Source organism: Tamandua tetradactyla, chromosome 21 (genome assembly GCF_023851605.1).
Source record: "Tamandua tetradactyla isolate mTamTet1 chromosome 21, mTamTet1.pri, whole genome shotgun sequence".
NCBI lineage: Eukaryota > Metazoa > Chordata > Mammalia > Pilosa > Myrmecophagidae > Tamandua > Tamandua tetradactyla.
Window position 1 is genome coordinate 60,172,501 of NC_135347.1, and position 17,968 is coordinate 60,190,468.

General features: G+C 40.1%; 1 protein-coding gene across 1 annotated transcript in view; it reads left to right on the forward strand.

The window, feature by feature from the left end:
• Positions 1-281: 281 nt before the first annotated feature.
• ZNF366 (zinc finger protein 366) overlaps positions 282-17,968 on the forward strand; it is a 94,078-nt gene continuing 76,391 nt past the window's right edge. The window contains exons 1-2 of the mRNA XM_077139498.1: positions 282-715; positions 17,729-17,963. The gene's annotated coding sequence lies outside the window, so the exon portion shown is untranslated. The remainder of the gene's footprint in view (positions 716-17,728; positions 17,964-17,968) is intronic.

The window sequence follows — 17,968 nt, forward strand, 5'->3', positions numbered from 1 at the left end:
CGCCGAGCGTCAGCGCACTCACCCGCTTCAGGGCTTGCTTGGTAAAACCCCGGCCTCGAACCTGGAAAAGCGCTCCGGGTCGATCTGCTTTTACTCAGCAGGCGCCGAGCGGCCGCCAGGAGGAGCTGGGGCGCCTCTGGGTCTGGTGCCCTTTGCCCGCCGCGGACCCGCCCGTCCACCCTGTGCTGCGCGGCCGCTCCACGCGGACTCCCGTAGGGGGCGCTGGACGAAGGCGGAAGCGGAAGCAGCACAGCTCCTTCCGGTTCCGGTTTGCTGTCCCTGCGCTGCCTGCAGACTTTCTGTTCCTGTGAGCTTTGCGGGCGCGTGGGCGCTTCTCCCTGGCAGGGCCCTGCGTCCAGTTTTCCGACTTCCACCCTTGGAAGACCCTGCTTCCTCCTGCGCACCTCTCCAGCGCCTGCGGCGCCCCTCCTCAGAAGTCTGCGTTTCAGCCCCTCACGGTCTCTGCCCTGCGTTCTGATGCTCAGAACCTCTCACCTGCCCCTTTGCCCTCCGCCCTGGGGGCCGGCCCCTGTGCTTGCCCCTCTGGAGCACCTCCGCGTGTCCCCTTCCCGTTCCTGCACGAGTCTGTGCCTCGTCAACCACTCTTCTTCTTTCGGACTTGAGCTTAGAATGCAAAGCATTTTCTGAAGTTTGAAAAAAAGGCAGTGTCGTCTAAATAATATCGTTTTCCCAAGTCCATTGTGCACATTTGGAGGTCAGTTTTTCTTCTTGAAATACAAAAACGATGCCCTAAAACGTCTAGGTGGGCAGGCTCTGGCTTTGGTGGTCTGTGATTAGATGAACTGATACGTGTCAGTTGATAGGATCCCTTTTCCCCTCCTTGATAAGGATTATTTTTTATTCTAAACTAGGTGGATTTTGCTCGTCTTATACTAAAATATCACTCCAGATGTCTCTTGAGAGACATCTACCACGTGCAGAACTTTATCTTCCTCCTTCCTCGTGTTCACGCACTTGAGAAGTTGGTGGGAAGTGCTTGTCAGTGTTTTGTCCAGGGACCGAGAGGAAGCAGCGTTCAGCTGCGGTCGCTCTCACTGCTGCGATCCGTTTGCCTGTGTTGATGGGATCTGCTTTACAGAACTTGGTTTTATCCAGTTCGGGAGCCGCTTCTGGCTTTTGTGTCTTTGTGTCTTGGCTGGGATGCGGGGAGGCTGCTCCGGGATGGTGCTTGTCTGAAGGAGCAGCACTGCTGGGAGGTCTTTCCCGCGGCGTGGGGGGCTGCGTGGGCGGAGGGTGGCAAAGCTGAGGGGCCGAGCTCTGCACGGGGTGACACAGTCCAGGGTTCTTTCTGTTGTCTTGGCGCAAGTAGCTGGTGGGGTGTCTGTCCCCTGTCTGGGCTCGGATTCGATAAGGCAAATATGCCTTCCTCCTCTTACCAGGAGGTGACTGAAATCTGCTATGGAAGGGGCAGACCTGGGAAGAGTGTCGGAGCTCTCAGAGTCCCTTAACGAGTGGCTCTGAGTTCAGAGATAAAATGGTTAGACGGGGGAAAGGATGGTTAAAAATGTTTGCTCTTTCACAAATATTGTAGCAGATGCAATTGGTGCCACACCCAAATCTCATTCTCATTACTTCTGAGCACAGGCGTCCTGGCCTCCAGGTGCCAGCACCTGCGTTTTTGGCCAGAGGATTTTTCTCTTGATTCTTGAAACCAGTTCTGCTCCAGCTGGGTGGAGCTCAGCAGGGTGGATGTAACAAGGAAGGAGATCTCCTGGGAGTAGCTTCTTATACCCCTCAGGGAGGGTAACGCTGAGGCATGTGCTTTATCCTGGGCCCCAGAGTTTCCCCAGTGGACTTAAGACTCCAATCATCACCGTAGTAGCTGGCTTGATGGTGCACCCTCTATCATTTTCCCTGTTTTTCTTTCTTATCTCACTTCCCTCCTCCCTTACCAGTGTTCCCTTTCCTTTCCAAAAAAAAGCTGTTTACACTCCAATATTTGCCTTTAATTCTGTTTGTGGGGGAGCCCAAACCAAGACAAATATATAAATAGATCTCTACCCAAAAGATGAAAAACAAAGGAAAATCATACATGTTGATGAGTGTTACATTATCTATATGTGACATGAGCCATATTTGCACTGTATGGACTTATACTGGGGTTATAAATTCAATATTTCAAATAATTAAAAACATTTTTTTCTATTGGCTTTAAAAGATGCTTTGAGAATTTCCAGGATTTCAAATACTATAATAGAGCCGCAAATAAAAGACCCCTTCCCAACTACCTACCCCTTTCCTGCAAGCTATTCCTTGTACGTGTTTTACTTTACCCACTGATGTTAAGCCCCAGCCTTAAATGCATGTCTGTAGTTATTCTTCATATCAATCCAGGTTTAAGGAAAAATATTAGGTGTTTATTTCATCTCTATCCTTCTGGGTGCTTGGGTGGAAAAGAGGAATAAAAAAATGTAAGCTAAGTACTTTTCAAACCTACCTGCATGGTTATAAAATTTGTCTGCAGAACTCAAAACAAGACTTGCTGAAGATAATTGCATAATATGTCCTTGCAGAGAAGCTGCAGCCTTGTCTGCTGAGGACATGGTAACTTTCACATGAAGCTGCGTTTCCAGGAAAGCTGAAATTAAAGAATGGGAGACCAGGGTGTCACTGTTCCTGCCTCAACAGATAAATCCCAGTTTCGCTTCCACCACAAGTGTACATGCTTGTATATTTTAGAGTTAAGTGATTGTATTGCCTTGCAGACCATGTCAAAAGCTTATATTTTAAATATTAGCTTTTGTAGTCTTGTTTCTGAAACTTCATCAAGTTCTGTTTCTCTTCAGTCTTTTCTTCAGATTTCTCTAAAAGATAGTTTTTGTTCCAGGGGATTTCCTTATCCCCAGGATACACTTCCTAATGATTTTTCTAATCTCAATACAGCTTTAAATTGCACTCTAATGATTTCATGTGTATCCTAGCTGTGTTTTCCCCCCTCTTCAGCTAGCCTGTAAGCTCCTTGAAGGCAGGAAGTGAAGTAACTCCTTGTAATCCCCATAGTCCAGTAAGTATCAATACATACAAGCCGATTCCTTCACTCCTACAATTAAGAAAGTGGATACAAGTACCTTCAGAACCTTTCAGCGTCAATGAGAATCCGTATAAGGAAATCTCATGTAGTGGGGCACCTCCACTGTGGCTTTCTTACTTCTTCAAACAAGTGTACTAGTGTTAGGGATGACTAGTTCATGGTTTCCACTGCAGTGTTTATTTCATCTTCACGTTCGACCTTCGAGGTAGAAAAAGTAGGGATTAGATCTCCACTTCATATCTCCCTTCCCTTGAGAAAAACAAGGGTAAGAGAATTGCACCCAGATATGAGGCTGGTATATTGTGGAACCACAGCTTGAGCCTAAGCCTCTTTATTTTTTAAATATCCTTCCATTTATTTAGGTCTTCTTCAATTTCTTTTTTTTTTTTCTTGGCATGGGCAGGCTCTGGAAAACGAACCTGGGTCTCCAGCATCGCAGGCAAGAATTCTGCCACTGAGCCACATCGCACCACCTGAGCCCAAGCCTTTTAAAATGACTTCAGTTACATAAAGATCTTCCTGCTACTTACAACGCTGTGTATAATATTGGACCTAGACTCAAAGGAGTTTAGTATATATTCCTGGGCATTGGGTTCACTCAGTTTTGTGACCAACCTGACAGAAGTCCTACAAGGTGGCAGTTTGAGTTTTTTTGGCTTAATGCTTAAGAGCTTAGGGGCCACAGTCAACCTGTCTAAGCATCACCACATAATCTTTCCAAGCTTCAGTTTGCCTAACTGAAATTGCAATAATATTTATACCTACCTCAAAGGCTCTTTGCCATAATGTATGAGGAAATATATATCAAGGACTTAGCATAGTGCTTTTATAAATAATAGCAATTAGTTCATTACACCTTTGTAATCTTCGGGGTTTTCTTTTTTGTTCTTGTTTGTTTTGCTTTACTTGTTAATTAGCCATTGTTTGAAACTTCATTGGTTCAACACCCTACTTTTTTTTAATCTCTAAACTTTTTATTGTGAAGATTTCAAAGATAAACATAGTAAACAAAATAGTATAGCAAACCTCTATATGCCGTCAACCTGCTTCAACAGTTATCAACGTTCTGTCATTCTTACTTCATTTTTTACTTTACCTGATTTACTTTTTAAAACATTTTTTGTGAGATAGGATATACATGCAAAAAGGCAATGGATTTAAAAGTACAGTTTTAACAAGTAGTTGTAGAGCGTATTTCAAAGTTTGGTATGGGTTACAGTTCCACAATTTTAGGTTTTCTAGCTGCTCCAAGATGCTGGAGACTAAACAGAAATATCAATATAATGATTCAGTAGTCACACTCATTTGTTACATTCTAACTTCTCTGTTGTAACTCCTCCTTCTCCTTTGCTTCTCCCAATCTTTAGGGATATTTGGGCTATACCTGTTTAAAATTTTTCATGTTGAAAGGGGTGTCAACAATATAAGTTAGGGGAATGGAACTGGCACCTCTGAACTTATTCTTTCTGAATTGATTTATAGATTCAATGCAATACCAATTAAAAATCCAACAGTTTACTTTGTAGAAATAGAAAAACCAATAACCAAATTTACTTGGAAGGGCAGGGGGTCCCGAATAGTTAAAAATATCTTGAGAAAGAGAAATAAAATGGGAGGTCTCACACTACTTGACTTAAAGTATATTACAAAGCTGCAGTGGTCAAAACAGCATAGTACTGGTATAAAGATAGACATACTGACCAACGCAATCTAATTGATTGTTCAGAATAGACCCTCTTATCTATGGACAGTTGATCTTTGATAAAGTAGTCAAGACAATCCACCTGGGACAGCACAGCCTCTTCAATAAATGGTGCTTGGAGAACTGAATATGCATAGGCATAAGAATGAAAGAGGATCCATATCTTACACTCTGTACAAAAATTAACTCAAAATGGATGAAAGACTTAAACATTAGCACTAAGACTATAAAACTTGTAGAAGAAAATATAGGGAAATATCTTATAAATCTTATAACAGAAAGTGGTTGGCTAGACCTTACCCCCAAAGCATGAGCACTGAAAGAAGAAATAGATAAATGGGAACTCCTCAAAATTAAACACTTTTGTGTTTCAAAGAACTTTGTCTGGAAAGTAAAAAGATAGCCTACGCAATGGAGACAATATTTGGAAACCACATATTAGATAAAAGGTTATATTCAGAATATTTAGAGAGATTCTTCAACTCAACAACAAAAAGGCAAACAATCAAATTAAAAATGGGCAAAAGTTATGAAGAGGCAATCCTCAGAAGAGGAAATACAAATGGCTAAAAGGCATATGAAAGATGTTCAACTTCACTGGCTGTTAGGGAACTGCAAATCAAAATCATCTGTCGTCCACTAGAATGGCCATTATATATATATATATAAACAGAAAATGACAAATGCTGGAGAGGTTGTAGAGAAAGTGGCACACTTATGCACTGTTGGTGGGAATGTAAAATGGTACAACCATTCTGGAAGGCAGTTTGTAAGTTCCTCAGGAAGCTAAGTATAGAATTGCCATATGATCCAGAGTATTTAACTCTTATCTGATATATGATTTCCATACATTGTCTCCCATTGTGCAGTCTGCCTTTTAACTTTCCTGACACTGTCCAATATTCAGAGAAACTGAAGGCAAGGACACAAACAGTTTTTCTCTCGCTCTTTTAGGACTTTCTGCTGCTCTTCAAACATTTTACAACGTAATTAGTATGTTTCTTGGAGTAGGCCTACTTGAATTTATTCTATTTGGGGTTCATTGGGCTTCTTTGATTTCATATATATTTTTTTATAATATTTGGGAATATTTCCCCCATTATCTGTTCAACTATCCTTCCTAGTCCTTTACTCTTCTCTTCTCCTTCCAGGACACAGTGATTCTTACATTTGTGCTTTTCAGGTTGTCAATCATTTCCCTGAAATGCTGTTCCATTTTTTTTCATCTTTCTTGCCATTTGTTCTTTTGTGTGCTTGAGTTCAATTATTCTGTCTTTTAGCTCACTTATTCTTTCTTCTGCCTCTTCAGGTCTGCTGTAGTGTGTCTTTAGTGTATTTTAAATTTGCTCTACAATATCTTTGATCTCTGTGAGATTTGCTATTTTTTAATGTATTCTTTCAAATTCTGCTTTATGCTCTTCCAGTGTCTTGATATACTTTATGTCCTTATGAATATCCTTGATTAGTTGTTCCAAATTCCATGTCCCCTCTAGTGTTTTAACTTGGTTGTTTGACTGAGCCATATCTGCCTGAATCTTCATGTGCCTTGTAATTTTCGGTTGCATTTGGGGCATTTAATCATCTTGATAAGGTGTTTTGCAAGTTGGTTTCCTTCACGTGTCTAAGGTTTTGTATTTGCCTAGGTTTGCATTGAAGGTCCCCTTTTGCACTTGGTTTGTCTATAATTCCCCACCAAACCAAAGCTCAGATCTCACGGAGGGGATACAATTATAGTTGAGGTTTCCTAACAGATTGCTCTCTTGAGCTACCTCTTCCCCTCAGGCCTGCCTCTCCCTGACTTTGGTAGCCAGTTGAGGAAGATAGCGACTCAATAAAGTTATAGCCAAGGCTTCTGATCTCAGTGCGTGCTGAGAGCCACTAACCCCGGGCTGGGGGTGGGGGTGGGGGTGAAGTGAGCAGTGTGCAACTCAGAAGAGTCCACTTATGGGACTGATGGGTCTGATGGCCTCCAGTCTCCTGCTTAAGATCACCTTGGGCTGTGGGGCTGGGTATTTCAGCTGCACGTACCCACAGCTAGCCTGGAAATGCCTGGCAGCTGGTCCTGGCACACAGGAGGTGGCTGGGCATACTTCTGTGTTCCCTGCAGGAGCTCCTGGCTTTGGACCTGCGTAGGAAGATCTCCCAGGGTAGCTGCAGAGGTTGGCTGGAATGGAGGGACATCTTCTCCTTTGGACCTGCACTTCCCCACCTACTTCTGTTTGCCCCAGTGGGGTTATACCTAAGCTCACTCACTCTGTTCTCTCCATTTCAATTTATCCACTTTTTTGCCCAGTACCTCCCTGTGTAACGTAGAAGACCTTCTCTATCATTCGTACCCTTTAATTGCAGTCCCAGTCATTTTTCTGTCACTTCTGTTGTTCCACAAAGCAGGAGTAAACTCAGCCTATCCAATTCCATCATCATCCCAGAAGTCCCTTCTCCCTTTAATAAAAAGCTTTATTGGGATATAATTTACACTATAACAAAAAGTACCCACCAGCAAGGTATAAGAGTTTCAATTTCTTCTCATATCCTGAACCATTACTTTTCAGTCATCTTTCTTTTAGCCATTCTACTGGGTATGTAGTTGTATCTCATTGTGGTTTTAATTTGTATTTCCCTGATGATTAATGATTTTGAGCGTCTTTTCATATACTTATTTGCCACTTGTATGTCTTCTTTTGTAAAGTGAAGATTGTAAAGAAGATTGTAGAGCAAATATTCTGCTCACTTTTAATTGATTACTTGTCTTCTTATTATTGAGTTATAAGAGGTCTTATATATTCTAGTTCTTTGTCAAATATATGTACCATGAATATTTTCTCAGTCTATAACTTGTCTTTTCTTTTCTGTTTTCTGAAGGACATAAATTTTGATGGAGTCTGATTTATCAAATTTTAATTTAATGAAGTCTCACTTACCAAATTCTTCTTTTGTAGTTTGTTTTTTGCATCCTATCTAAGAAGTTTCTGCTTACCCTAAGGTTGTTTTATGTTTTATTCTAGAAGTTTTTACAAATTAATTCTTATATTTAAGCCTTAAATACTTTTCAGATGAATGAGGTGAACAATATGAGGTGGCTCAGGGCTGTCTTTTGAAAACACTTGATCAGTACCAAAAGTTTCTTTTTTGTACTGCAGTTGAGCGGTTTTAAATTTTGATGTCTCCTTCAAAATGGACACATCTCAGCTAAGTCAAACTGTCCTGCCTTGCTTAGAATAAGATTTTTCGAGTGTTAGATAGGATTTAATAGAAAATTGTGAAGTTCCTTTAAATTTTTGTATCCTTTGATCATCTTCAAAATCTTCCCAGGCCATATCTCTATCTGTACCTATACTATATGTCTATATTGATGTCTAAATAGAATCTATATAGCTATCACATATAGATATATTGATATCTAAATATAATCTGTATGGCTATCACATATAGATTCTATATTGCATCTTATATTAATATAGTCCTTTATTACATACAAGACTAAAGTTAGTTGTTTCTCCTTGTGGGAAGATGTATTTTTTAAAGTCTTGAACGGAGTTTAATAGCTGCTTTAAAATTCTTGTCTGCTAATTTCAACAGTTGGTCTCCATCAATTGCCTTTTCTCTTGAGTATGAATCACATGTTTCTTTGTGTTACTAGGGAACATGGCCCTTTTGACACCTTGATTTCGTACTTCTTGCCTACAGATCCGTGAGAGAGTAAAATTGTTTTGTTTTAAGCTAGCTGGTTTGTGATACTGTGTTGCAGTAGCCCTGGGAAACTAATATATCCATCAATTAAAAATTGGAGCATACAGCCCTAAATTGTCTATTTCTCTGTTGATCTATTTGCTTACTAATTATACACACAATCTACCACATTAGTTCATTATAAAATATACAAAAAATAAATTTTAAAAGGATGGAAAAAAGGTGTAATGTATTATAAAGTGTCCTGTTAATTACAATGACTCCCTTCTAATGTTAGCTGAAATTATTGAGGTTTTTATTAATGACAGTGGGTATAAATCCATATTTCAAAATAGCCTTAGTGGTAGATTAAATTTATGTGCCCCCTCAAAAGACATGTTCTTAATCTTAATCTGCATTCTTGTGTGTGAACCCATTTTAAATTGGAACTTTTGAAGATGTTATTTTTTAATTTAAGGTGTGGTTCTTAAGCCATATTACTGGAGGCTCAGAGAAAGCCACAAAGAGGAGCCTGAAGCTGGGACTCAGCAGAAAGCAGAAGAGCAGATACAAGGAGTGAGAGATCACCATGTGATGTTGAGGCAGGCCAAGGATTATTACAGATGGTATTGACCTTGGGGAGTAAGCATTTCCTTGCCAAAGCCTTGACTTTGGAATTCTAACCTCAGGAGCCAATAACTTCCTGTTGTTAAGCCAACCCACTGTGTGGTGTTTGCCATAGCAATCCAGCAAACTAAGACGGTTTTTGGTACTAAGTGTGAGGTGCTGCTGTGACAAATACCTGAAAATGTGGAAGCAGCTTTGGAATTGAGTAATGGGTAGAGGCTGGAAGAATTTTGAGGTGGTTGCAGAAAAAGCCTCGATTACTCTGAAGAGACTGTTGGTAAAGAAATGGACATTAAAGGCATTTCTGCTGAGGGCTCAGAAATAAGGCTGAGCTTGTAGTGATGAACTTGGATATATAGCTAAGGAGATTTTCATGCTAAGTGTGGAAGATGCAACCTCATTTCTCCTTGCTGCTTATAGTAAAATGGAAGAGGAAAGAGATAAACTGGGAACTGAACTATTAAGCACAAAGGAAAAAGCAACTCGGAAATTTCTCAGCTTATCCAAATAGCGTTGTCCAAGACTTGGGCCAGAAGCAGCTCTTTCAGGGCCCTAACTGAGCTCCAGGAAGGTGCATTCCCAGAGAACGGAGCTCTGTATGAAGGTTTAGTTGAAGCGCTCATTGCTAAGAAGACTAGACGATGACTCATGGATCCAGTCACCTATCTCAGGGGAAGTCAGATTTGGAAATGCAGTTATCCAAGAAGGATCTATGGAAGAACTTCTGCCAGTTGGTTTGGACCCCCTTGAACCAAATGTAAAACCAACAAGGATTTTGAGAATTTTCCATGAAGTGACAGCAGCACTGCCAGCTTGGATTGAAAGGGTCAGAAACAGATGAAATGAAGGAAAAATGGCATTGGGGCAGAACCATGGAAGCAGAGGTCTGGACCAAAGAGATCTCAGGTCAAGAGAGAGGAGCCTCCACCCAAGTCTTTGGGTAGGGTGAGATTTCTGCCCCGGTGCTTGGGGCAGGGATGGGCCCACTCCCTGATGTTGGGGAGAGTGCAGCCACCACTCCAATTCTTGGAGAGAGGGCTGTCTGCACCCAGTTTCCAGGCAGAGCGTGGCCACATCTCCAGTTCCCGTTGAGGGTGGGGGCTAGGCCCTGCTTTCAAGGAGCACATGGCTACTGCCCAGCCCCTGGAGAGGGTGAGCTATGCTCGCATGGGCCCAAGGACTAAACCCTGACCGCGGATTACTTTCAGACCTTGAAATCGATGGAGGTGGCCCTGCTGGTTTTGGACTTGCTTGTGATCTCTGTTTTCGTCCCAATTTCTGCCTTCTGGAATGGAATGTTTATCAGATGCCTGTCCTATTATTGCATTTTGGAAGTAGATAACTTGTTTTCTAGGTTTCTCAGATCCAGAGAGGAATTTTGCCCTGGATGGACCACACCATAACTGATTTCGAGGAGACTTCTTGATAACATTCCAATATTTTTGACAGGCTTTTTTGCACATCTGGTTAGATTATCATTGTTTTTAGTTTGTAATATGGTTGAAAGAATAGGAGAAATATCAGCTCTGCCACGTTGTTGTTTCCTTGAGCTTGCATGATTAATATTCTTTTCAATTTGTAATTTTCTTCTCATGAGGATCTTTTTAAGCCAATTTTCCAAATTGTTAATTTGCAATGCATACACTGTGTTTTGTCATGATGCTCTGTAAGTCAGGGATGGTGTAGTGGTCAGCCACTCTGCAGTGTGGAATTCCCACTTTTCCCTCAGGGTAACTCAGACTCTGTCTGTGACGTGCTCATTTCACATGTGACAGGGATAGCACCAGTGTCATTTGGTATACTAAATGTTGGTAAATCCAAATTTCTTATGGAGGACTGGGTGGTGGATGTTAAAAATCTCTGAAAGTTCTGTATGCCCTTCAAGGACCAATGAATTGGACTACTCGGTTTTTCACTTGCTAACTCAAGTAAATCAATGTTTGGGATTTTGGCATCATTATGAACAGTCATTTATAGGAGTATTTTTGCTACCTTTAAACCACCCCCCACCCCCACATTATCTCTAATATATACCATTTCCATATGCCACCTCAGATATCTTGTTCAATATCTACCAGGGGATTAAGAGAATTCAATTTTATCTCAGCAGAGGGCGTCCTGTCCTGCTGTGAATGGGACAAGCGTTAGCAAGAAGAGGCTATTTTAAGATCTGAGCTATATGAATGGAGGCCATTGAGAGTAGTCTCTACGTTTATAAGGGCTGAGTGAAGCTTACACATTATCCAATCTAATACCCTCACTTCCTGGGTGAACTGAAGTCTGGAGAATTGCTCAGAATTCTATGGCTATTTGATGACTAAACCAAGACTAGAACTAAGGCATTCTACCTTCAGCTCAGTCCCTTCTCTAATATTCCCCTTAGCCCTCTAATGTGCATTTATTAAGCAGTGGTGGTAAGGTTGGTCCATTTACATTTAATGTAGTTATTGATATATTGGGGGTTTAATCCAGCATCTTATTTCAGGATTTCTATATGTCCTACTTCTGTGATTCTGTTTTTCTTATTTCCTGACATCTTTTGGATTGACTAAGATTTTGTCATCATTTTTCCGCCTTTGCTATTTTGGAATATCTATACTGACTCTCTGTTCTTCTAGTGCCTAGCCTAAAAATTATATCTTGTATTGTTCATTTCTCAAAATCTAATGTAAATACCTATTTTCTCCTTGTCCTGTATAATTCAAAATATTAGGATACTTTAATGCCATGAACCTGCATCACAATTTATTTGCTATTATTGTCACAATTTAGAATTCTACATAATTTAAAAATTCCTCTTGGTATATATATATATATATACTTGCTCTTCATTTTTTTCTTGTATCTCAAACTTTTTATCTGGATCATTTTACTTTTTCCTGAAGTACATTTTTTAGAATTTCCCAAATTCATTTTTTTTTGTCTCTTAAACATCTCTATTAATCTTTATTACTGATTTATACATTTTTTGCTGGGAATAAAATTCTAGGTGGGAAGTTATTTTCTTTCAGCATGTTGACAATATCATTTCAGTATCCTCTGATTTCTGTTACTGATTTATTGATTTTTAAAAAGTAACTGTCAATTTGACTTCACCTCCTTGAATGTGGTATGTCCTTTTCCCTGTAGCTGTTTTTTTTTTTTTTTGTATGCTGTGTGGTAGGGTTACATTTCATTATTTTTCATGTGAGTATCCCATTATTGTTGCAGCATTTGTTCATTTTTTGTTTGTTTTGTTGTTTTATTCTTTGTTTTGCTTGTTTGTTGTTTTTTGGGGGGGAAGTACATGAACTGGGAATCAAACCTGGGTCTCCAGTATGGCAGGTGAGAATTCTACCACTGAACCACCCTTACACCCTGTGACTGTTTTTAATGTATAGACTTTGGTTTCCTGTAGTTTTGCTGTATATATCTAGGAGTTCTTTCTTTAAATGTATACTGTGTAGAATCTATTGGGATTCTCGAATCTGTGGATGGATATCTTTCATTAGTACCAAATAATTTCAGCTATTATATCTTAAAATATTTTCTTTGACTCATACTTTCTTCCTTCTCCTTCAAACAGAAGTTTATATATAAGTTTGTAGTTTGGTGACTAATAATTCCAGCAGACATTATCTCCTGTATTTGTGGACCTCTTTGGTTGTCAGTCTTTCTGCTGGTTCTTGCTTGATGTGTTTGGTTTCCATGTATGCCTGGTGATTTTTGATAGTTTATTTGGCATTGTATTTTTTAATTATTTGTAAGACTAAGTTGAGCCTTAGAATGATAGTATCTTTTTTCCAAACAGGATTTTCACTTGCTGCTGTCAGACATCTGAGATGCTACCAATCTGGAACAATTTCAAATCAGGTTCAAGGCTTGGCGGTTCCCTGGACTCCATATAACAAACATAATATCAATTTTTACTAAGGGTACTTACTATTCCTTCTGACTAAAGTCTCTGCCCTTCCCTCGCCTCTTTCAGATTCTTAGCTATTCTATGAGGTCTTCCTTAACCATCTTGTTTAAAATGACAAATTCTCCTTCATCCTGCACTCCTAACTCCCTCCCATGCTTTTCTTTCTTCCTCCATCTTCTACCACTGTACATTCTTCATAATATGTATATCTGTATGTTGGCTCTATTTATCATGGTCGCTCAATTCCTCAGTTTCTCTATAATGAAATAGGAATAAGAAAAGTATCCTGCCCTTTTTCATATAGATGTTTCACAGATGAGTGTGGTGATAAAGTTGAATGTGTGTTACATTTGAATAAGACTGTTACCCATTATTATTACACTGTAATCTTGTTATAATAGTGTAATGGCTTATAGGAAATGGCTACAAATTCCTCCTATCCCCATATGCGCATACCTTTGCAATGTAGCTTTTCTTCTGTTCTCATTGAAAGATGGAGTCTACTCTCCATTCCATTAAATCTGGTCTGACTTTATGACCTGCTTTGATCAATGGAATATGGTCAAAGTGATGCTGTATATGTTTTAGGCACAGGCTTTGTAGTTTTCTGTTCTCTCCCTCTTGGATCTCTGAGATACCCATACAAAGGAGCCTGGGCTAGCCTCTTTGAAAATGTAAAACAACACATGCAGAGAGAGACCACCCAACTGCCTGTGTGCATTGCAAATGGGGGGGTGCCTCTCAGGCCATATGGTCCTCGTCAAGCCCCTGAATGACTGCAGCCACGTGTGCACCTTCAGGCAAGGGCAGCAGAAGACCTGCCTAGGTGATCCCAGCCCAGACTGCTGGCCACAGAACCAAGGAAAATTGACATAGTTATTGTTTTAAGCCACAAAATTTGAGGGTGGAGTAGAAACTGAGGCAAAAAACTATTTGCTAAAGAGAAGAACTGGCAGGATCTTAGAAAACATTTGAATAGTGATTTATTCAAGAACCCAAAGGATAGGAGTTCCATTTCGTATCATGGCCTAATGAGTTCCTAGCAGACCAAATCTCCTGCATATGATTAAAAACTTTAGGCAAAATATGAAAAGAAAAGCAAAAAAAAAATGATCTGGAGGTACTAGAAGATGAATGAAGAAAGGTAGATAACAGAAGGGAGTCTACACATGAAGAAGAGAATGCTATGTCAACTTTATGCTTTTATGGCTTTTTCCCGAGGGCAGGTTGTACCCATTGTCACACAGAGTGACTCTTACTCAATGTAGAAACCAGTGGACAGAGTTCAGGGCAATCACAACTTCTTGAAAGTGAAGAAGAAATCATATAAAGGAGTCAGAGAGGGAGACCAACTCCTGCCTTTAGACTCTTTCTAAATCCTGAATCTCATGTGCGTGAGTGGACTTCAGGTATCCTAGCTAAGGCTGAAAGTCTTGTTTTTGGCTATAAGCTTCCCTACCGCAGGGCAGACAGAGTGTGCAGTTTGAATTCAGCTTAGTTAACTGCTTGTCTAGAAAAAAAATTCCTCAGAAAAGCATAACAGAATACAGATTCTCTAAAATATATCATTCATAATGGCCAGCAGACAATCCAAAATTACTCATTATATAAAGAAATGGAAAAATATGGCTCAGTCTCAAGAGAAAAAGGTAGTCAAGAGGTCAAACTGGAGGTGATCTAGATGATAAAATTAGCAGGAAAGATTAAAAAATTGGCTTTTATAGCTATGTTGAAGAATATAAAGGAAATACACTCTCAATAAATGAAAAGATTGGAAACTTCAGTAAAAATATAAAATAGAACCTATAGAAAAAAGAATCAAATGGAAATTCTAGAACTGAAAATAAATTGCAGTATCTAAAATAAAAATTCACTGGATGGCCTTAACTGTAAAGTGGAGATAGAAAAATTAGTGTACTTAAACTATTTCAATAGAAGTTATCTAATATGGAGAACAGAGAGAAGGAGGTTTTTTTAAATGAGCAGAATCTCAGGGACTTGTGGGACAGTATCAAAAGGTCTGTGAGATGTAATTGGAGTTACTGAGGAGAAGAGAAGAAGAAATGAGGCAGAAAAATATTTGAAGAAAGAACAGATGGAAAATTCCATAATTTGGAGAAAGGCATCAATGTACAGATTCAGTAAGGAGAGCAAATTCCAAGCTGAATAAAGGTAAACACATATGTGTAGGTACAGCCGAGTCTACTGCTGGAGAAAAATATTACTAGAACGCAAAGAATCTTGAGTTACATGCAATTATGAACCCAGTAGAATATTGTAGTCAGAGTTTAGTGAGTTGTTCTTAAAGAAAATTGGGAAAAATTTCTTGGTAGAGGTGAATTTACTGCTTTTTGTGCCATAAGAAAATTCTGCATGTGAGAAGCATCTCCGCACTGAGCGTCAGATAAGGTGGGAGTGGGTGGATGGAGGAAGGAATAGCAATGCTTTATTCCCATTTTGTTTGGGGAAGGCCCTCTGGAGGAGACAGGGTGCTGTGAGTGCTCAGAAAGAAAGATTTTGACAGAAATATCTAAAATGTTTGTGAGAAAGAGAAGTGAAATCCTTACGGTAAATGTGAGAATGACCCAACCAGAAAGTCGAGTGCTTCTTGGAGCCAGGGGAATTTTGGAAGTGGAATTAGAGGAAAGAAATTTGGGGGAAATGGGGGAGGCCCAGAAGATTTCAATGATTTAACATCATTTGTTTCCTCCATACTATTTCCCTCCTTTTCCCCACAATTTAGCGTACCACTTCTCAGGGTAGGTAGGTTTCATGAGTAAATGCTTTGAAAAGTAAGAAGACAGAATCTTCCTCTTCCCTTTCAAAAATAAATCACAGAGTTCTGGAGTTAGCTGAAAAGAAATGGATTTTTTGGGGCAGGGTAATGGCCCTGCTTTGGCAAACATGACCTCTTCATGGAGGATGATTTTATAAAATTATTTTTATTTCAAAATCTTCACACACATACAGTCCATCCATATTGTACAATCAATGGCTCACAATATCATCACACAGTTGTGTATTCATCAGTTGTGAATTGATCATTTTTAGAACATTTGCATCACTCCAGAAAAAGAAACAAAAATTAAAAAAAGAACTCATATCCATTATCCCTTACCCCTACCTCTCATTGACCAACAGCATTTCACTCTATCTAACTTTTACATTTATCTACCCCATTATTTATTTATTTTTAATCCTTATTCTTTTTATTCATCTGTCAATACCCTGGATAAAAGGAGTATCAGACACAAGGTTTTCAGAATCACATAGTCACACTGTAAAAACTATATGGTTTTACAGTCATCTTCAAGAATCAAGGCTACTGAAACACAGCTCCACAGTTTCAGGCACTTCCCTCCAGCCACTCCAATACACCATAAACTAAAAAGGGATATCTTTATAATGCATAAGAATAACCTCCAGGACAACCTCTCAACTCTGTTTGAAATCTCTCAGCCACTGGAACTTTATTTTATCTCATTTCTCTCTTCACCATTTTGGCCAAGAAGGCTCTCTCAATCCCATGGAGTCCTTCCCACAAGGACTCAATCCCATGATGCCAGGTCGTGGTGAATCCCCAGGAGTCAGGTCCCACGTTGCCAGGGAGATTTCTACCCTTGGGAGTCATGCCCCATGTAGGGGTGGGGAAGACAGTGAGTTCACCTGCCAGGTTGGCTTAGAGAGAGAGGCCACATCTGAGCAACAAAAGAGGTTCTCTGAGGGTGACTCTGAGGCATAATTATCAGTAGGCTTGGCTTCTCCTTTGCAGGAATAAGCTTCTTAGGGGCTTACCCCAAGATTGAGGGCTCAGCCTACTGAATTCTTTGTCCCCACTGATTGAGAGAATATGAGGAATTCCCCTAGGTGGGAAAGTTGAACATTTCATCCTTTTTCCCCAGTCCTCCAAGGGGACTTTGCAAATACTTTTTATTGTCTGCCCCAATTACTCTGGGATATATTGGGAAATCACACTAACCTGGACAAACCACAAGATCTCACTCCCTATTAAAGATACCACGTAATTATGGTGTTCAAGTAAACTGACCATACAAGTTAAATTGCATAATATACTACCCAAAATATACATTTTGTAGCAAATAAACATCTCTCCCTTTGGTTTCATACAGGGTTGAAGTTTGAAAATATGGGCATTACCATGTTTTACCCAGTATTCGGATTTACCTTAGTCCTATCCAGATCAGATTCATTCACATGTCTAGACAAAGTCTGATCACTTCTTCAGCTTTTTAAACAGTTGCTGAACAGGGTACTGCTGAGTTTCATAGCTTCAGTGCTCTACCTCTTAATCTCAGGTGTCTCATAAATACCTGAAGTTTTCAGGAATGACCAAGCTATGTGCAAATAGCCCAGTATCTCAGAATTTAGAAATATCAAGTTACAACTCCAGAATATATGTGACTGCTGTAAGAGCTTACAATCTAGGATGCTTTACAATAGGCCCCAACCTGATAAACCATGATCTTGATTTCAGTTCACTGGGTTTGTATATTACAGTTTGTCCATATGAGTGAGGCATGATAATATTTGTCTTTTTGTTTCTGACATTTTATTCAACATACTGATGGAGGATGATTTTAATAAAATGATTATTTAATGAAAACAAATACACTAACATATAAGCCCAAAGTTTCTGCCCTTTCTAATTGTATTTTCTGTACTAGACCAGATATAAGGTAATATAAGCCGCTTTTCCTTTTCTCTCCCCCTTCCTTGTCCACCCACCCTTCCACCCCTCCCTCTATTCATGCTGCAGGGGCGAAACCCCCACGGGAAGGGGAGAGTAGGCCCAGTACAAGAAATAGCTGAAGGCTGGTGGGCTGATGCCCAGGCAAAGGGCCTGGTTCTCTGTGCCAGGGCTGAGCACCGGCGTGGCAGGGAGCGACCTGAGCAGCACCATGTCAACTCTTCTGGGCCCGTCTGCAGCTCTTCCTGTAACCAGAGGCCTTTTCCTGTGTTTGCACTCACCGCCAATGGCAGTCCTTCCAAAGGTAAA